Raw genomic sequence first — 20,436 nt, forward strand, 5'->3', positions numbered from 1 at the left:
GCCTTACCCAAAATGGTCTGCCTTGCCTTGAATGGGTCGCCCTAAAGTAGTTCCAGATACTAGTGTGGTCCCAATTAATATCTCGAAGCCTATTGGGCATGACTTCCAACTAATAGAAATGAAGTCCTCTGTTATTTATCTTATCTACTTACATGGGATAGTCTACAAGTTAAAATATTATACTTTTGATTCCAAAGCCTTCATAAACTTCTTTCTAATAAATCCTACAACTTTTTATCTTTAATTATAAAACTTAAACTACAAACTTATATAAATTAGATAAATATTTTATTATATTTATTTTCTATTTTAATTTTAATTCTATTTTGGTTTTTAATTATATTCCAAACTTTCATAATATTTCATATTATTTTTATATATTTTTTTTATTTTTCAATACAACACCATGAATGTAGAATATTTCTACAATGGGACCTATTATGTCTAATATCTACTAGTTTCTTATTAAGTATAGGAGATATCTATTGGGATGCCATAGAATACTATTGGATAATTAAAAGTGTTGCATGACAACACAAGGACTTCTAATTTTATTGAAAAGTTATATTAGTGAGTACTAATCATATTTATTGGCATTTTATAATACACAATAAATCATTTCTTGAAGCTAGAGTATGAATACCAATTTTAGAATTATCTTCTTTCTTACAAATTAAAGACTTCTTCTAAGAATCCTTTAAATCTTTTTATAAAGTATTATTTATTAATGACATTGAAGCGTACTTCTTATAATTATCTGGTTTTTGAGTTTGCATATGAATAGAGGATTTACGAGGTGTTTTTCATTCCATCTTTCTACTTAGAGTAGATGACCAAAGAGAGATAATGTTTGAGTTAGAATATAATGGACTTTCAACTCAATGCAATTGGTGTTGTTTATTTGACAACATTATCCCAAAATACTTAGTAGTTAGAAGCATAGAGCGACATAGTTACAAACATCAATAACATGGGACAAGAACCAAGACAATTTCTAGTATCTCTCCACTTCTATCCAAATTGAATAGGTATTCATTCAAACATACATAATTCATCTAGTAATCTTAACTCACATAAGATAGAGAAATACTTGTTATCCACTCACAATCGATTAAAGATGCTTAAAGCTATAACACATACAACATCCACAATAGTTTTGGGTCTATATTAGTTCTTGATAAGATCCATTATAGTACATCAACAACTTTAATTCTATAGATTTTTTTTAAAATTAAAGAGAAATTAATAGAAGCCTTTATAGAAACATTAAACTAACAAAAATAGTATCTTTATTACTCTAAATAATACAATATTTAAACAATTGAAATTAGAATCAAACTTTGACATAAAAAAAAATTGTTAATGAAACCATGCTTCAGCTCCGTGGATGGATTATAATGAAACATAAACTTATTCATTCACTATACACTTAGGAGGTTGCACAATGGTTTTATAACTGGTCCCAACCAACTTCAAACAAACCTCCATGCACAATCATAGCTTTCATCCATTACAATGAAGATATTTATACATCAAAAAATCTAAATTTATTAAATTGGAGAATTCTCTCTGCTGCCTTTTAAGATTCAATTCAAAGATTTATTCAACACAAAAAATCCATGTGGAACATTGAAACACAACATGCATCATTTCTCTTTGGAAATAGAATTTTGACAACACCAAAAAAAGTCAACTTTAGCACAACCACATTACATGCAAACATCAATCTAAAGATATCCAAAATCCTTCAAGTAGAGACTATAGATGTATGACAATCAAGCTTTTGCATCTTTTAACATACAAGGATTTGGATGCAACATCATAGGTGTACATAAAAGATGTGAGGTTAATGAAGTCTTTTGTAATTTCCAATCCCACCTTGAAATCCTCTTGATTTAGGAATATAAATTTTCACTTTAAGAAAAAAAATGTCTTACAAAACAAATAGAATTCAGACATGGTATAATCCTAGAGAATGAAGCAACTTATAGTGCCAATATTAATAGCTTCAAAAGAGGCATAGAAATTCTACTATCAACCCGACTCTCAAACTTCATCTCTGAACATGGAGTTACTCTCAAAGACCGAGTTCAATATGTTACTCTGCAATGAACATCTAGAATCAAGATAGAGATTATCAACATATATAGATTTAAATATATGGTATCCAGAAGAAGATTATGAAATAAAATTTGAAAGCATCTGCTTCTACAAGTAAATTAAATACTTGTCGATAACTTCAACATGATCAAAGATCTTGAAGATAAAATAGAAGAACAACCTACAATTAAAAGAAAACAAAGAAAAATCACGACATGGATAGCCCTCCTAATTCATTTTAGGCTTCAAGATTGTTACAAAGCTAATGAATTTACAAAAACAACCTAGAAATAATTCATATGGGATAATCGACAAGACTCACTCTCAATAATTTATTTTAAACTAGACAAGTTCTACATGAATCACACTTTAATCTAGATCAATGAATAAACATCTATTGGACCAACACTTGTATATGTTTCAAAGCATTCATCCACATTTGTTTGTCTACAACTAAGACGGACACAAATCCAATATACGTTTGCATTTTTCCAGTACTTGCTGACGATCAAAGACAATAAACCACTTTTTTTAGCAAAATAACAAAAGACAATAGAAAAAATGCCACCTTACCATGGACAACATGCTTTATAAAGGCTTTTAAAGCAATAAAATTATATAGTGATAGGAAGGTTGTAAATCAAAAGGTGTAAGCTCAAACCAATTTTAAAGCTCAATTCCAATCTACTTTGATGCCAAAATGGCACTATAGGATGATTGAAACAATGAACAAGTCTACAACACCCATAATACCTCAACTAACCTTATATAATTACAAACAAAAGAAGTTAGAAATCCAACTCGATTGACATATGTTTGAATGGAAATGTATAAGAGATTGCTGTACAAAAGAATTTTTTGAAGTACACAATGGATTAAAAAAAAAAAAAACCATTTCTTATTTGAAAATCCAATAATGATGGAAGGAAAGTAACAAACCATGAAGATATGCAACAATATGTAGACTCTTCTTATATCAAATTCTTTTTAGAGACAACCAAATAAAAACAAATACTGAAGCTTGACTTAATTGTTTTCAAAGTGTCTCAGTATATGTCAACAGCACTTAAGGTATAGAACTTATTTGGAGCCCATTTAGGCAAGAAATTGTAAAAGCGGTCCGTGCACTTCTGAAAGTAAAGCTACAAGAATTGATAAAATTCTAGGAAAGTTTTTTCAAATCTTTCTAGATGAACTCATTGATGACTTCTTTGAATTAGTTAAAAAAATAATTACTACTAAAATACTTAATCAATCCTTTAATACTAGCAAAATTAGCCTACTGCCTAAAAAAAGTGAATTAATATTTTTTAAATTTTTTTTCTATTCCCATATTAGGCATAATATAAAAAATAATTATAATTATTTTAGCAAATAGAATGATTTTACACCTTCCTAGCTATATTTAAAGTTCATAAATAGATTTTGTATTTAGAAGAAGCATTTTTAACAATGTTTTCATAGCTCAAGCTTCAATGGATTAGGCGGTAGAAAGCATCAAATAGCTGATTCTTCTCATTCTTAAGTTTGAAAAGACTTATGATAAGAGTAGTTGGATCTTTTTTACTGAAATTATGTTGCGTATGGGATTTCCTTGGAAATGGGTCACTTTGAACATGTCACTTTATATTGAAGCTTTAGCCAAGGTCATTTTCAATAGTATCTCAAGTAATTAATTTTCTTTATAAAAGTCTATTTGTCAAGGAAGCCCACTAGCATCCTACTTGTATTTACTTACAAGAAATGTATTAGATCACATGCCGATCCATCTAAATCATTAGGAGGCCTTACAATTGTGGTGTGGATTTAGGTTGAGTTGATTAGAGCTTTGTACTAATAATGAGAAGGCCACAAATTCAAAATCTTTTGTTGTGTATGTGCTTTCTTTTGGCTGCCGGGATTTGTTGGAGCAAAAATAAATCTAAGTATAAAAAATATCAAAATGAATGGCTGCATTTGTCGAGAATCAAACTCAAATCCATCGAGTGGAAGGTAATTATTCTAACCATGAAATCTCTATCGAGATTAAAAACAAGCACCAAAATGCATTACAAAAGTACCTTAGCATGTGCAGTCCTACCATTGATCGTCATAGGCATGTGCCATGCCTAGGATTTAGATCTGTTATATATCTACCTTTATATTTTTAAGTCCGAATTACTAAATTTGTATTGATTGAATGTAGACTCATTTTAATATTAACCTTATGTTGTATCAATTTGTATTATCATCTTAGATGTTTTGATCTTAGATCAAAGTATTTGTATCCGTTTGCCATCCATCTTTAAAAATAATCACTATGTAAGTGCTGATCTATGGTTGTATAAATTTCTAAGGCAGTGATGTCGCTTTGGAATGATGGATTGCACGAAGCTGAGTCTACTAAGTAGATGAGATCTTCTGATCCATTGTCACGGACAAGAACTCAATGAAAAAAGTAATTCAGACAAGTGAACCTTCAGTCAAAGAAAGATAATAAAATATAAATAAATAAGTATGTATATTGAAAGAGAAACTAGAATGCCTATTGCCAAAAGACAAAGAAACTAGAGACCCTTGAAACTAGACTGGAAGCAAGAAAAGAGTTGACAAGAGTGAAGAGGGCTTCACTCTTATCTCTATATATACTATCTAACTAGGGGCTACGTGGCGACGTTCTATAGAACCTCCAATATGTGTTGACTTTGTAGGACACATGCCTTGACTTACAAGGCAAGTTTTTCTACGAGTGGGTGACATAGTTAGCTTGATCTTCAAGTTAACAACATGTGTGGCACATGGCCAACTTATTGACCACGTTTCTAATCCAAAAAATCAATTAAAGACACCTATGAAGTCAAAGCAGCGTCTATGTAGCTTCTAGTAAGCTTTAATATTAAATACTATAGAATTAACTTACTTTTACCTACTTTTACTTACTTCCACCTATTTATATATGTAATTACTAGCTTACATGAGTATGTCCCTGACATTACCCCTCCCCCCCCCCTCCTTTCTACGGACGAGTTCCACGAGGAGTGGTCATCAAATATTGAGGAAATCTAAGATGCGACGAATTGTATTTGCCACATACTCTGATCTTTGTTCTCTTCGAAGATGATTGATAGGGCATCTCAACCATCGATAGCGTCCCATACTAGGGCGGAAAGACCACCTAATTATTTGATCATTGTTGAGGCCTTCATAACTTCCTTTGAATAGAACATTTGGACCACCATCAAGAATTGTTCCTTCCTCTAGTAAAATTATCAAACACCGGGAGTCCCTTCTCAAATCGTGATATCAAACACGTTGTATCTCGCCATCTATTCAAGGAAGAGCATGTCATTCTTGAAGATCTTCATCTCGATCGCATTGTCTTGAAGGTTGTGACAATCGTAATGTCTCATCCGGTAGGTCAGCAAATGAAGGCTCTTCAATCGAATCCGCTGGTTTTTGGTTCTCCATCTCTTGTACATCACAACTACAAAGAAGCTACAAACAAGGATTGAAAGTAGAATGTTATCTTGCCTAGATGTTGTTTCTTTTATAAAAAAAGTTTTCATCTTGATTTTGTTGGATGTCGTCGATGAAAAGCCTCCACCACCTTTGCTACATTTCTAAGATTCTTTATTGGCTCCTATGTGCATTCACTAATATTATATCCGTGCTAATGGACAAGATATTCTAATTTATTTCGGCACCGCCTTGAATCTAAAACTTCTTCTACTTCAAACTCTTCATTATTGTCCACTTCTATAGAAGGACGTAGAGCTTGTCATCTTCTTGGTATGTCCACTGTCTTGTATGGTTCAGAAGAGACACGTGGAATCCTTGATGGATTTTCATTGACTCCGATAGATGTAAACGATATGCAATTGGATTGATTTGTGCAAAAATAGAAAATAGTCCCAGCCTTCGATAGTCCAACTTGTCACAAGGACGAGTGGTCTTAATATTGCGACAAAGTAGCCATACCTTATCACCCAAGAAGAATGGTGGTTGTTTCTTTCGATAGACATCCGCATTGACCTTTTATTGTTCTTGAGCCTCTTTTAACTACGCCTTCATCGTTGCATGTAGCTCTGATAAATGAATCGCCAAATCTTTCGTAGTAGGATTATGAACTTTTGAAAAGTCAAAAGTATCAAGTCGTGGATGATAACCATAATTAGCAAAGAAAGGTGTTTGTTTTGTAGAAGAATGTACCGTGTTATTGTAAACAAACTCTGCCAATGATAAAAGAGTTGTCCAATTATCTTGTTGGTAGTTAATGGTACATCATAAATATTGCTCCAAAACTTAATTAACATGCTCCGTTTGTCCATCAGTTTGAGGATGGAATGTTGAAGATAGTTTTATATCCACTTTTAGAATCTTGAAAAGAGTCCGCCAAAATCTTGATACAAATTGAGTTCCCCTATCTAATATAATATCCTTGGGTAATCCATAATAGCGATAAATATTGTCAAGAAAGAGCTTAGCTATTTCTTCACCTATGATAGTTTTTGTACATGGTACAAAATAAGCCATCTTGATAAAAGATCTACTATCACAAATATAGAATCATAAGAACCAGAGATTGGAAGATCCGTGATGAAGTCCATAGAAACAAAAGACCATGGTTGTTCTAGAATGGGTAATGGCTGAAGAAGTCCAAAAGGTCGATGATAGGAAGTTTTTGATCTTGAGCAAACATCACATGATTGTACAAAATCTTTGATTGCCTTCCACATTTGAGGCCACCAAAAATTTCTACATATCAGCTCCAAAGTCTTATTATATCCAAAATGTCCTGCTGTTGTGAAGTCATGACGAGCTTGAAGAACACGTAAACGTGCTTCTCCTTAAGGAACATATAGGCATCATTCGAAATAGAGTAGGTTGTTCTTGAATTCAAATTTGGAGGGATCATGAGATTTAGAAGAATTATTCTTGATATCATGAACAAGAGGGTCTGAAGACATACTTAACTGGACTTACTTAAGAAAAATTAAATCAACAGTCAATGTTGATTTTATTGCTCGAAGATGAAATTGCTCCAGCTTCAAGAAAACCGTTCTTTGTTGGTCAAAAGCTGCATCTTCTTCTTTTGGTGCAAGATAAGAACGTCTAAATAAGACATCGAACAAACCTTGTTGTTTTCTTAGCCGTTAAGTGATGATGAAGTCGAATCTTCATAAAGACATACTCCAACGAGCTTGATGACAATTTAATATACTTGCAAACATAAAATATTTGAGGTTCTTGTGTTTCATATACACAGTGATTGGACTGAAAGCGCCTTCTAGATAATGATGCCATTCTTGAAAAGAATCCATAATTGCAAGAAGTTCTTTGTCATCGATCTCATAATTGATTTCTGGTGCTGAGAATTTTCTTGAATGAAAGACTACTGGATGAAGTTTGTCATCTGTTCCCATTTGTAATAAAACCACATCTAGAGCAAAGTCTGATGCATCTGTTTCTATAAAGAATGCTTTGGAAAAATCAACACGATACAAGATTAGTGCAGAAACAAATGTCGTCTTCAAAGATTCAAAAGCAACTTCTGCTTCTTGATTCCATTGGAGTTTGTCTTTACAAATCAAACGTGTAAGTGGAGCTGCAACTCAAGAAAAGTCTTTGATGAAGATCCGATAGTAGTTGGCAAATCCCAAAAAATATTGGACATCTCTTATTGTTTTTGGGATCTTCCAATCTATAATAGTTTATACTTTCTTAGGATCCATCATAAGTCCATCATTTGAAATGATGTAACCTATAAAATCGACTTGAGTAGTGTGGAATACACACTTTTCTATCTTGGCATAGAGTCTTGCATCCCTTAATTTTTGTAATACATGACGAACATGAAGTTCATGTTCTTTTGGATTCTTAGAATAGATCAAGATGTCGTCTAGATAACACACCACAAAATCGTCCAATAATACTCAAAAAACATCATTCATTAGATGTTGAAAAGCTGTTGGTGCATCTCTAAGTCCAAAAGGCATGATATTGTATTCAAAATGTCTATATCTAGTTCGAAACGTAGTCTTTCATTCATCTCCTTCTTTGATGCATACTAGATTGTGTGCTCCCCAAAGATCTATTTTTGTATAGATCTTAGCTTGATTCAGCTGATCAAAAAGTCTAGATATTAAAGGTAGTGGATACTTATTCTTGATGGTAATCTTGTTGAGTCCTTCATAATCAACACACATCCGTAATGATCCATCTTTTTTCTTCATAAATAGAATTGGAGCTCTTGTCGGAGATTTAGAATGGCATATGAAATTCTTGCCTAGATTTTCTTCAATATACTCCTTGAGTTCAGTCAACTCATTTTGTGATAAACTGTAGATTGGTCTGAATGGCGGTTGTGCTCCTTCTTGAAGGTCAATTGAACAATCATAGGGACGATGTTCCAAGAGTGTATCCGCATTCTTTTTTTCGAATATATCTTGAAATTCTTGATATTGGCTTGAAATGCCACTTGAAGTCTTTTCACTAGTAGAAACAAGTGTGGCATAAATAATATAGGGTGATTCTTTCATAATAGCATGCAAGAAAGCTTTTGTACCTATAAATACGGATTTAATTGAACTGGACTTATGACTCTCTATTTTATTAACCACACTGTTAGTTATACTTTTAGAGAAAGTAAGAGTTCAAGAAATCCAATCTATTTGAGGGTTGTATTTTTCTAACAATGATAAATCTAAAATGATTGGATTAGAGGGAGATCTAATGATATTAATTACTACAAAACTATTATGACTATTGATTATTATTTCTATAGGAAGGGTTTCGTGAGTAATATTTCCAGAAGACAATGGACGACCATCTATGACTTCAACATGAACAGGTTTATTTTTCTTTACTAAAGATATGCTGTGTCGTTTAGTAGATTCTTCATTTAGAAAATATGGTGAGGCTCCTGAATCTAACAAGGCAGAGACTTTGTAATATTTAGGTCCTAAACTAATATTAAATATAAAACAAGGAGAGGGCTCTGAGGAGAGAATAGGACCTTTGCTAGATGTTATGCAAGGTTCCAGCCGCACGGTCCCTATTGTAGCTAGACAAAATTGTTTTCCGACATATTGTCTTCTTTCATAGCCATACTCCTCATTTTGTGATTGTGTCTTTTCTTTGGACAATGTTGAGTAGTGTGCTTTGGTTCTCCACAATATAAACATAATCCTTCATGACGACGACGAGTCTTTTCTTACTCAGTAAGAGGTTTGAAACGTACTGCATCAATTTGCATATCCTCTGCTTTCGAATGTATGTGTTGAAGAGGTGTTGGTATTGCCATTGAATTATAGTAACGTTGAGGTCTACTTATACGATTCTCAGATCGGAATTCAAAAAGGTGATTGTTGTACTTCACAATAAAGTCAATTGCTTGACTCAATGTTTGAGGATTAGATAAGTTGAGTATTAATTTTTTTACCTCATGTTGTAATCCATAGAGAAATTGGCTAATAAGTGCAATATCATCCCACTTGATATCAGTTGCATGTTGTTGAAATTGTGAAGCATACAATGTTACTGATTGATTACTTTGTTATAAAATACGGATCTTATTGGTTGCAATACGAATTGCATCATGTTCTCCATACATGGATCGAAACTCCGCCAAAAAAGCCTCTAGATTATCCAATATTGGATCTCGTCGTTCAAAAAAAGATGAAAACCACGATAGTATTGAACATGAAAGAAGCGTATCAATGAATCTAATTTGCGATCCTGGAGTTGGATAGCTTTGGGGTTGAAGTTCAATCATAAGTTGCACTTGATTGATAAATCCTTAAAACTTGGATTTTAGAGCCATCAAAGGTCTCGCGTAGAGCAATTCTTGGTTCTCTAACATTTGAAGGGCATTCTACCATAGGAGAAAGGATATGGTTTGGTGCAGATGTTGAAGCAACTCTAACTATTTCTATATCTTCACTTCCTACCAATCTTGTTGCTCCTTATAGTGGTATATTGAGTTGATGCATCGCAAGTGTTAACTTCTTCAATTACTCTTGTATTTGTGCCATTGCACTCTTCATTTCAAGAAGTTCTGCAATGATAACACTTACAAGAGAGAAGATGTCTAATATCGCTCAAAACAAATAGAAGAGAGGACTTGAGAACAAAGAAAATACTAAGGACAATATCAGTTTAGAAGAGGGTAATCCGCAACTTCTAATATGCTTATATCTTATCAAGAAAAAAGGATAATCCACTCTTAATCAAGATTAGATAAAGCTCTGATATTGTAGGTGTACTCTTGTCAATCTATTAAAGACAAGAATTCGATGAAAAAAGTAATTCAGATAAGTGAGCCTTCATTCTAAGAAAGATAACTAAATATAAATAAATAAGTATGTATATTGAAAGAGAGACTAGAATGGCTATTGCCAAAAGACGAAAAAACTAGAGACCCTTGAAACTAGACTGGAAGCAAGAAAAGAGTTGACATAAGTGAAGAGGGCTTCACTCTTGTCTCTATATATACTATCTAAATAGAGGCTATGTGGCGATGTTCTATAGGACCTCCAATATGTGTTGACTTTGTAGGACACATGCCTTGACTTACAAGGCAAGTTTTTTCTATGTGTGGACCACATAATTAGTTTGATTTTCAAGCTAACAACATTTGTGGCACATGGCCAACTTGTTGACCACGTTTCTAATCCAAAAAGTCAATTAAAGACACCTATGAAGTCAAAGCAACGTCTATGAAGCTTCTAGGAAGCTATTATATTAAATACTATAGAATTAACTTACTTTTACTTACTTTTACTTACTTCTACCTATTTGTATATATAATTACTAGGTTACATGAGTATGTCTGTGACATCCATATGGCACTACATTGAACCATCTCTATCTAACTTCATTAATTCTTTGTTGGTATTGAATCATTTGAGATGAATCTAGAGGTTGATTCAATTGTTTGTATTCCATATTAGTTAGGATCTCTTTGGCCTCTTTTTCCATCTCTTCTTTGTTAAGTTAGGTCAGATGTAGATTGTTGTCTATTATAAATTGTATTAACTGTAAATTATTGGACATCTCCATCACAATTGCTTCAAATGCCTCTACTCATTTGAGAATGTCTTTGATTTAAAAAAAAGAAGGATGTTTTGTCACAATAGAGAACCTTATCTGTTCTTCATGTATGCCTTTGTCAACCTCATCAAAAGGATGATCTATAGCCAAGAAAAACTCTCAGCTAGAATTTGAGCCTACCATTTTGTCTAATGAGATTATTCTCCTTAGCCTTAGTAGAATCTAAAGAATAACTTGTACAAAATTGTATAAAAGAAAGGTAGATTGTCAAAGCTATTTTCAGTACGGTGGATTATTAGGAGTGGCAAAAATTCCCAGCTGAGTCCAGACCATGTTGAAAAGGATTGTCAGCTAGGTAATCTTGACTTGACTACCCTTATGTCTAAAAATCCTTCGCCATTCCTTTGCACCAACATGGATTACTATTTTCCATGAGTAGAATAAAACTTTGCTAAAAAAAAAAAAACATATGGCTATTTATTTCTTCTTCATATTTTTGAATCCAAATATTCCAATTTAGACTAGCTCATAGAATATTCTATAGTATATTATTATTAATTTATATCTTAGCTCCTACATCCCATGAAGATGTCTGGGCAATGTCTATGCTATCGGATTGATTTAATAATCCAAATTAGATGTTGTTCTAGTGTGAGTATTCATCTGAGAGGCAACTTTGGGATCTGAGTGCTTTGAAGTACTGTCATGTAAGTATAATCCTTGTAAAGTTAAATAAAGTATATTCACTTGTATCTATTTCTTCAAAGTAATATAGTCTACATGTATTTATCAATAAAGCTTTAGCTCTCCATTCTCTGATTGATAAGTCTTTCGCAAGATGTAACCATTGCATGGCTGCTATCTTGCAAGGTATCCATCAATATTAGATCCGTTGTATGAGCTGTCTTTGTTGTTTAGATGAGTAACCTTGTGTCTGTAGATCTTTGAAACTACACATTTATTTGCTTATTTTCCTAAGGGACTCTCAATTTTCTTCCTTGATTGTATATTGAAAGAAGTTACATAGTTTAAGGCATCCAAATATGGCCCATTGCCAATCTTTGAGATTCTACCCTAATTGATAAATAAGAATCCTATCAAAGAGCCATAATCTTTCATCTTCAGTCACGATTTTTGGACTATATGATAATATATTATATTTAACTCTCATTCTTTGAATGATTTTGACATGTTGGTGATTAACTTGTAATAGTAGTTATAGTCGATTGTCAATGGATTTGATTTCTTCTGTTAGTAGGAAAGTATAGACTTTACAAAGCCACTTCTTTTCATTTGTTTTTTGTCTGTGGTATATGGTATCAATACTCAAGTTGTAAATGTTATCCACTTACTTGTTTGTAGAGGAATCTGAGAAGGAGGATCCCAAAGAATAGCTCATTTAAGTATTTTCCATTGTATAGTTGTTGTGCATGAGCTTGTAGCCAACTTAATGAAGTTTTCTATGTGCCACCATCTTGTTGGATGAAAGACCATGTCTTTAATCTGAAAAACACCTCTCTTTGTCCATGTATAAAATCTAGAATCTACTTTGATGCCAAAAAAAATGCTAGATATTTATTAAATCAATATATTTTTAAATAGCACTTATCTAAAGACCTCCATTGGATGTATTAGAATAATCTATTTTAAGTCAAATTTTATTGAATTCCAAGATTAAAACATTGCTCACCATAGTGGAGTCGATCTTGCAAGCACTGTTCAGCTTATTGTGATCCAATGTATGTATTTGGGCCATCTTTTTGTGCTAGTAGGTTACGTATGTCCTAGATTGTGTCTTACAAAGACTTTTTATAATTTATATTTTCGTTGAAAACTCTAAATTACTAATTTTGTCATTAATACATGGGTTTGAAGTTTTGGATCTAATATTTTGATTCCATTAGAAGCTATTGTATGGATAAAAAATATCTAGCTTAGCTTTGCCTTCATTTTCTTACCCAATTTGGCCCCTTAGATGAGGTTCTATGTGAGTGCTCTATTTATTTTGAAGGTAGTATTTAAAGTTGCTAAAAAAAGTACAAAAATTAAATTATGGCCATTATTGTTTGATTTGTAATCATGAATCTTCTAACTCAGGATAGATTTTTTGATTCCCAAATTGAAAGGCATGCAGTTAAGCTTTGGATCACTTTATTAGCAATGTCTTTTGTTGATACTAAAGCTCTAATTGGAAATCCATGATATTTGATAATAGAATCAGGTGGTAGCTCATTAAGATCCGAATCTAATAGCCACTGCCATGAGTAGGGTTGTCTGAATGATCAAATTCCATATGATTCATTCTAATTTATTTTAGCACCACTCTCTTTATAGTAGATGTTCAATATTTCTATGGCAGTATCTATATTATGCTTTGTTCCATGGATGTAGAGCACCAAGTCATCATATATATATATATATATATATATATATATCTGATAGAGTGAATCCTATCAAGGATCAATCAAGATCCGAGAGCATGTGCCCTGAGACATCTCCAACAAAGAAGTATAAATAGAGTGCCAATGGGCACCCTTGGTTCATAGAACGTTGAAGAGAGAATTGTTCTCTAGGTATCCTGTTTAGAATAATTCTAATAGATGCTTTAGAATATAATGTCATAACTAATTCAATCTTTTTTGTGAAAAAGCTCATGTATAACATGATTTCTCTTAAGAAATTCCAACTTATCCTATCATAAGTTTTTTCAAAGTGTAGGAGGAAGAAGATGAGATTTTGGTTGCTTTCTATAGCCTAGTCTATTGAAAATTGGGCCATAAAGATATTGTCAAAGCTACAGTATCTCAATACAAATACAGTCTGAGACCTTTGTATCCATGTAGATAGATAGAAAATTAATCTATTAGCTATCAGTTTGGCCACTATTTTATACATTGCATCAAATATGGAGATGGATCAAAAATTATTCAAAAATATTAGTTCACCTCCTTTTTGAAGTAAGCTAATTTTATGTGTATTTAACATGGTGCATAACTTTTTGATTTCAAATATTTCTTTAATTAATCAAAAGAGATTTGCCCTTAATTTTTTTATAAAAAAATTAAATAATTTGATAGGGACTTCATCAATTTTGGGAGCTTTTTCAATAGAGAGTTCTTTAATTGCTTAGTACACCTCCTATAGCATGGGGCATTGTGTGAGTTTCCTTCCTTGGTCTTGTTTAACATATTAAGGAATGTTTTTGAGGCAGTTTAATCTACTTTGATGATTGGCCTCTACTATGTTATCCTATATGTAGAGTCAAATATAAAAAGAGTCAACATAACATTGCATCTTTTCCTAGTTGGTGAATGATTGATTGTTGTCTATGAATTCACTAATCAAGATCAATTTCTAATATCTGGTATGGAATTCAAAAAAAATCCGATTGTATCAATTATTGATGCGTATCCTTTTGGACATGTATCTGTCATGCTTGGATTTGAGTAACTTTTGATGTTGGATATGGAATTCTATTTGTACTAAATTAAGAATGTTTTTAGCCTATTAGTCATTCCAATTATATTGTAGAGGTTGTTCTGCTTTAATTATTGGTGTTAATTATGCTAAGAAGGCTTTGCTACGTTGTGCTTGGTAAGTAAATGTTTCTATAGTCACTGTAATATTTAAGCAGTTTTAGTTCCTTGACATACTAAGCATTCCAAGTTTTTTTTGAGTTGAGTGCCATAGTCCTATTCCATTCTACCAATAATAATGTCTTTTTGTTTTCATCGTCTAATATGTAGCCATTAAAGGCATATTGGTTTTGTATTCTAAAATGTTGCTAATGAATTTTTAAGACTACAAGTGAGTGGTCTGAGACATGAGTAAGTAAAGGCTAGATAGCATGTTGCCGTCTAAGTTGGATAAGAGTGTGGTTTAAATAAAATCTATCTAAATGGGAACTAATCATTTTTAAGGCATTACATCTATTATCCCAAGAGAACTTTTTTGTGGATAGTTTTCTATATTTGTCTACTCTAAAACTATCCTGAAGGCTTAAGTATGTGTAAGTCCTCCCAGGCTAATTGTTTTCTTTGGCCATGGCCAATGGTGTCTTGTCTTCTTTATTTATTATCTAATTGATCCATCATATTGAAGTCTTCACCTAGGATCTAGTAGGCTTTGGATAGTAGATAGTATTTTATTTTAGTGCATAACCTTATTCAAAATCCAATATAGTTAAATACATGTACATTTATAATTCCAAGTTTTAGAAAATGTGTCCATTGGAGGGTTACATACTGAACTCTTCTTTTCATTATGATCCCATGTTTGCTGATGAAGCTTACTATTTTTTTATAAAAGTATATCCATGTCTCCTTTAAAGCGATCATTTTGAGTCCAATAGATTGCCTCATTCCAAAGAGAGATACCTTTTGTAAATTCAATCTGTTTTATGTGCCTCTTCCTTTCTTCTAATGATAACTTATACTCTTGAATTAGAATCATTTTTGGTTTGAGTAGAGATTTTTTAAAGAAATTTCATATCTCATTTCACTTATAGACTCCATTGATGTCATGTCCTAGTCCTTCTACATTTAGCGACATGAAAGTAAGGTGGTTATTTATCTATCATGTTTAGTTGTAGAGTTGCAAACTTCTCTTTTTTTTCATCTTTATGGTTTAATATAGTAGTATTATGTTGTGATGTTGCAGTCCTTGGAAATCTTATGGTACTATAGTCCAAGAAGGCTAGTAGCTCAATTGAATCTAAGTTCTAAGCTTGTGTTATGTCCTATGTAAATTACCTAAGGTCTTCCTATATGGTCATGGGAAGTACTACCTATTATTGTCGTATGCTGTTACGAGGTGTACAGACTTCCTTATTGTATTTGATTAATGTTGTGATTGTACATAAAGGTGGATGTATGATTGATTTTGACCATGTGAAGAGCCAACACTTGTCCTCCCACACTCAGAGTAGGTTGACATGTTTGTATTTCAACACTACTTGTCTTTGCATATGAAGCATGGTTTCATTGACAACATGAGTACGAGTCAATAATTGGATCCATTCCTTTTTTATTTATCCATATACTAGTAGGAAAAAAAATTTGCATTTCTTTTAGGAGCTCTCAGTCTTAATGAGAGCCTAGATGAGGTTTATATTCTCTTTGTAGAATCTCGTAATTATTATTTAAAAAGTCCTTGTTTCTAAGATCTCCCTTTGTCATAGTAATCTCTAAAAGTTTTTGTATAAATCTTGTATTTTGTATCCATATGTCCCTGCTTGGAGTGTATCTGTAGTAGTTTGGCTATTTAGCTGATCTCATTTTAGTTGCCAAAAGAAAATAGGTTATTAAGTGTTTGCAGGTCTTTAGTTTGTAAGAAACAAGATAATTCTAAAATTAGTATTCATACTCTAGCTTCAAGAAATGATTTATTGTGTATTATAAAATGCCAATAAATATGATTAGTACTCACTAATATAACTTTTCAATAAAATTAGAAGTCCTTGTGTTGTCATGCAACACTTTTAATTATCCAATAGTATTCTATGGCATCCCAATAGATATCTCCTATACTTAATAAGAAACTAGTAGATATTAGACATAATAGGTTCCATTGTAGAAATATTCTACATTCATCGTGTTGTATTGAAAAATAAAAAAATATATAAAAATAATATGAAATATTATGAAAGTTTGGAATATAATTAAAAACCAAAATAAAATTAAAATTAAAATAGAAAATAAATATAATAAAATATTTATCTAATTTATATAAGTTTGTAGTTTAAGTTTTATAATTAAAGATAAAAAGTTGTAGGATTTATTAGAAAGAAGTTTATGAAGGCTTTGGAATCAAAAGTATAATATTTTAACTTGTAGACTATCCCATGTAAGTAGATAAGATAAATAACAGAGGACTTCATTTCTATTAGTTGGAAGTCATGCCCAATAGGCTTCGAGATATTAATTGGGACCACACTAGTATCTGGAACTACTTTAGGGCGACCCATTCAAGGTAAGGCAGACCATTTTGGGTAAGGCGACTCATTCAAAGTATGGAGGTTGGATTCAAAAAAATTGTGTTTTAGACTAAAATTTAAGTAAAAGAAATAGATGATTTGGAGTTTTAAGAAAAGCGTTATGGTTGTTTGAAGTTAGGGTGTGATTTTGGGTACCTATTGCTACTCTTTTGAGCATATAGAGAGTTGTAGAAAAGCTTTGAGGAATCGGGAAGTGAGGTTTGAAAGCTAACTTAAAGAAGTACACTTTATGTTAAAACATCAATATGTTTTAGTCTAGAACAAAGGAAAAAAGAGTTGTTGGAAATTAGTGTTCAAAATTGAAGTTTGTAAATGAGTTGTTTTTAATGGAGGTTTTGATTTTTGGATGAATTTTTAGTTCAAAATTCCCACAAATGTAAATGACTATATTAAAAAGTTGCATATAAAAAATTCATAGTATTTGAATATTGGATTTTTGATATATAAAGGAATTAGTGTATGGATGCTTAAAAATTGTGTCACGGATACAGAATACAGACTTGATATCTACCAAGAAGTTCAAGAAGAACTGGCAAGAACTAGATTAATCAGATGAATACAAGAACAACACTAGAGGGGTGAGCTAGAGCTCCAAGAGATGTGTTGTCGAGACTGAAGAACTCTTCAGCCTCGATTCCAATATATACTTCTATTTAGGAAGCTTCTCAAGTAACTTCTACTAACTAGGAAGCTTCTAGAAGGTTCCAAAGACTTGTTTCTAGAAGGTTCTAGAAACTTATCTCTAGAAGGTTCTAAGGACTATGTTCCTAACATCTTCTATCAACTAAGAAGCTTCTAGAAGGTTCCAGAGACTTGCTTCTAGAAGGTTCTAGAAGCTTGTCTCTAGAAAGTTCTAGAAACTTGTCTCTAGAAGGTTCTAAGGACTATGTCCCTAACATCACCCCCTCCTTTAGCTTTGAGGTCTCTAAGAAGCAATGTTGTTATCAATTAGTACCACCGCAAGAAAATGAAGATCTGTCGCATAACGTCTGCTATGAACTCCAACTGTTGTTCGCGAGGTAAGTGGTTCATCGGCCCTTGAAGCCAACGGTAGTGGCCCACTCCTTCAACTTCTGACCAAGCATGAACTTCCGTGTCTTCATTGTGAAATTGTCCTGCAAATATGCCTTCTGGTTGACCATCGTAAGCAGGCTCGAACTCAAATACATTCACTAGTGATCGGTTACTTGGTATGCTCCGTTGTCGTCATGGTGCAGGTGGTTCTTCATCTCGGGGTCGCCTTCGTGAACTAGTTGGTTGAGATAATCTGACTGGCATAGTATCTATCTCTTGGCTATCCATATCAGAAAACCAAGCTATGGTTACTGAAAAAATTCTATTTTATCTTGAAAAAAATAACTACATCAACTACGAATTTTGGTGGTGCTTTCTCCCTTTCTTATATTCTTGGGTGAGCAAGCTTCAGAAAGAAGCTATTGTCAAACCGGCTTAGGTTTATGAGGATGTTGTTGATGAAACTCCTGTACCTTTTGCGGCACATTGGTGAGATTTTCAGCTGGCTCCCACGTTCTCTCATTAATGTTGTAGCCGCACCAATGAACAAGATAGTCCAACTTGCCCCACCTTCGTCTAGAATCCAGCACCTTTTCAAGCTTGTATTCCTCGTGGTTCTCGATCTCAATACTAGGTGGCGGACATTGCACTCTTCCAGGAAAAGATGACTCTCGATAAGGCTCCAACAAAGAGACATAAAAGACTGGATGTACCTTCATAGAAGCCGGTAATTCCAGACAGTACGCCACAAGATTGATTTGCTTTTGGATGATAAATGGTCCCAATCTTCGATAGTCCAATTTATCACATGGTCGCTTGGTCTTGATATTCTGTCAAAGAAGCCATACTTTATCTCCAATTTTGAAAATAGGTGCTTGATTCCGAAATCTATCTATAGATGCCTTATAGGATTCTTGAGCGGATTGTAATTGAAGCTTCAACGTATTTTGAAGCTGTGATAGTTGTTTTGCAAATCCTTCAGCTGCTGGATTATTATTTGTTGATGGACTCAATAAATCAAGCTTTGGATGATACCCATAGTTGGAAAAGAATGATGTGTATTGAGTGGATGCATGGAGGGTGTTGTTATATGCAAACTCGGCTAGCAACAGATATGTGGTCCAATCGTCTTGCTGATAGTTGATGCTGCATCGTAAGTATTGTTTCAAGACTTGGTTCACCCGTTCCGTTTGACCGTCACTTTGAGCATGAAAAGCCGAAGAAAGCTTGATATCCACCTTCAGTATCTCAAAGAGAGATCTCCAAAACTTCGATACGAACAGGGTTCCTCGATCTGATATGATATCATTTGGTAGTCCATGATATCGATACACATTATCGAGAAAGAGTCTTGCTGTGACTTCATTGGACGATGCCTTCTTGCAAGGGACAAAGTGTGCCATTTTTGTAAGTCAATCTACCACGACAAAGATGCTGTCAAATGAGTTCGATGATGGCAGGTCCGTGATGAAGTCCATGGAAATTGAAGACCATGGTCGACGTGGAATCGGGAATGGCTGTAGGAGTCCATAAGGGCGATGCCGAGGATTCTTGGATCTTGAACAGATGTCATAGGAGAGGATAAAATCTTTCACATCCTTCCACATTTGGATCCACCAAAAATCTCGAGAAATAAGCTCCAAGGTCTTATTGAATCCAAAATGTCCCGTAGCTAGAAGATCGTGGCGAGATTGAAGAACTCGGAGTCGTGCTGGTCCTTTTGGGATATATAACCGCTCTTTAAAGTATAAAAGATCTCCCTCCACCTTGAACTTCTCGTCATTGGTATGCTGCTTAATGTCAATGGCTACTGAATCTTCAATGGTTACGGCACGTACCTGATTCAGGAAGTCAGCATCAATTGGCATAATAGTAACGCAAAGCTAAAATTACTCTGGCTTCAACAATGTCGTACATTGTTGATCAAACGCTGCTTCTCAAGCCTTTGGTACAAGATATGATCTCCTCGATAAGGCATCAGATAGTCCTTGCTGCTTTCGAGGTCGATAAGTGATAATAAAATCGAACCTAGATAGCAACATACTCCATTGAGCTTGACGTCAATTTACAACTTGAGCCGACATGAAATACTCCAAATTCTTGTGATCTGTATATATGGTCACAGGATGTGCAGCTCCTTCAAGAAAGTGACGCCATTCTTGGAAAGAATCCACTATAGCAAGAAGTTCCTTATCGTGGATCTCATAATTGATTTCAGCAGCAGAGAACTTTCGAGAATAGAATGCAATCGGATGGAGCTTCTTGTCTTCTCCCATTTGTAAAAGTACAACTCCCAA

Source organism: Physcomitrium patens, chromosome 25 (genome assembly GCF_059467195.1).
Source record: "Physcomitrium patens ecotype Gransden chromosome 25, ASM5946719v1, whole genome shotgun sequence".
NCBI classification, from domain to species: domain Eukaryota; kingdom Viridiplantae; phylum Streptophyta; class Bryopsida; order Funariales; family Funariaceae; genus Physcomitrium; species Physcomitrium patens.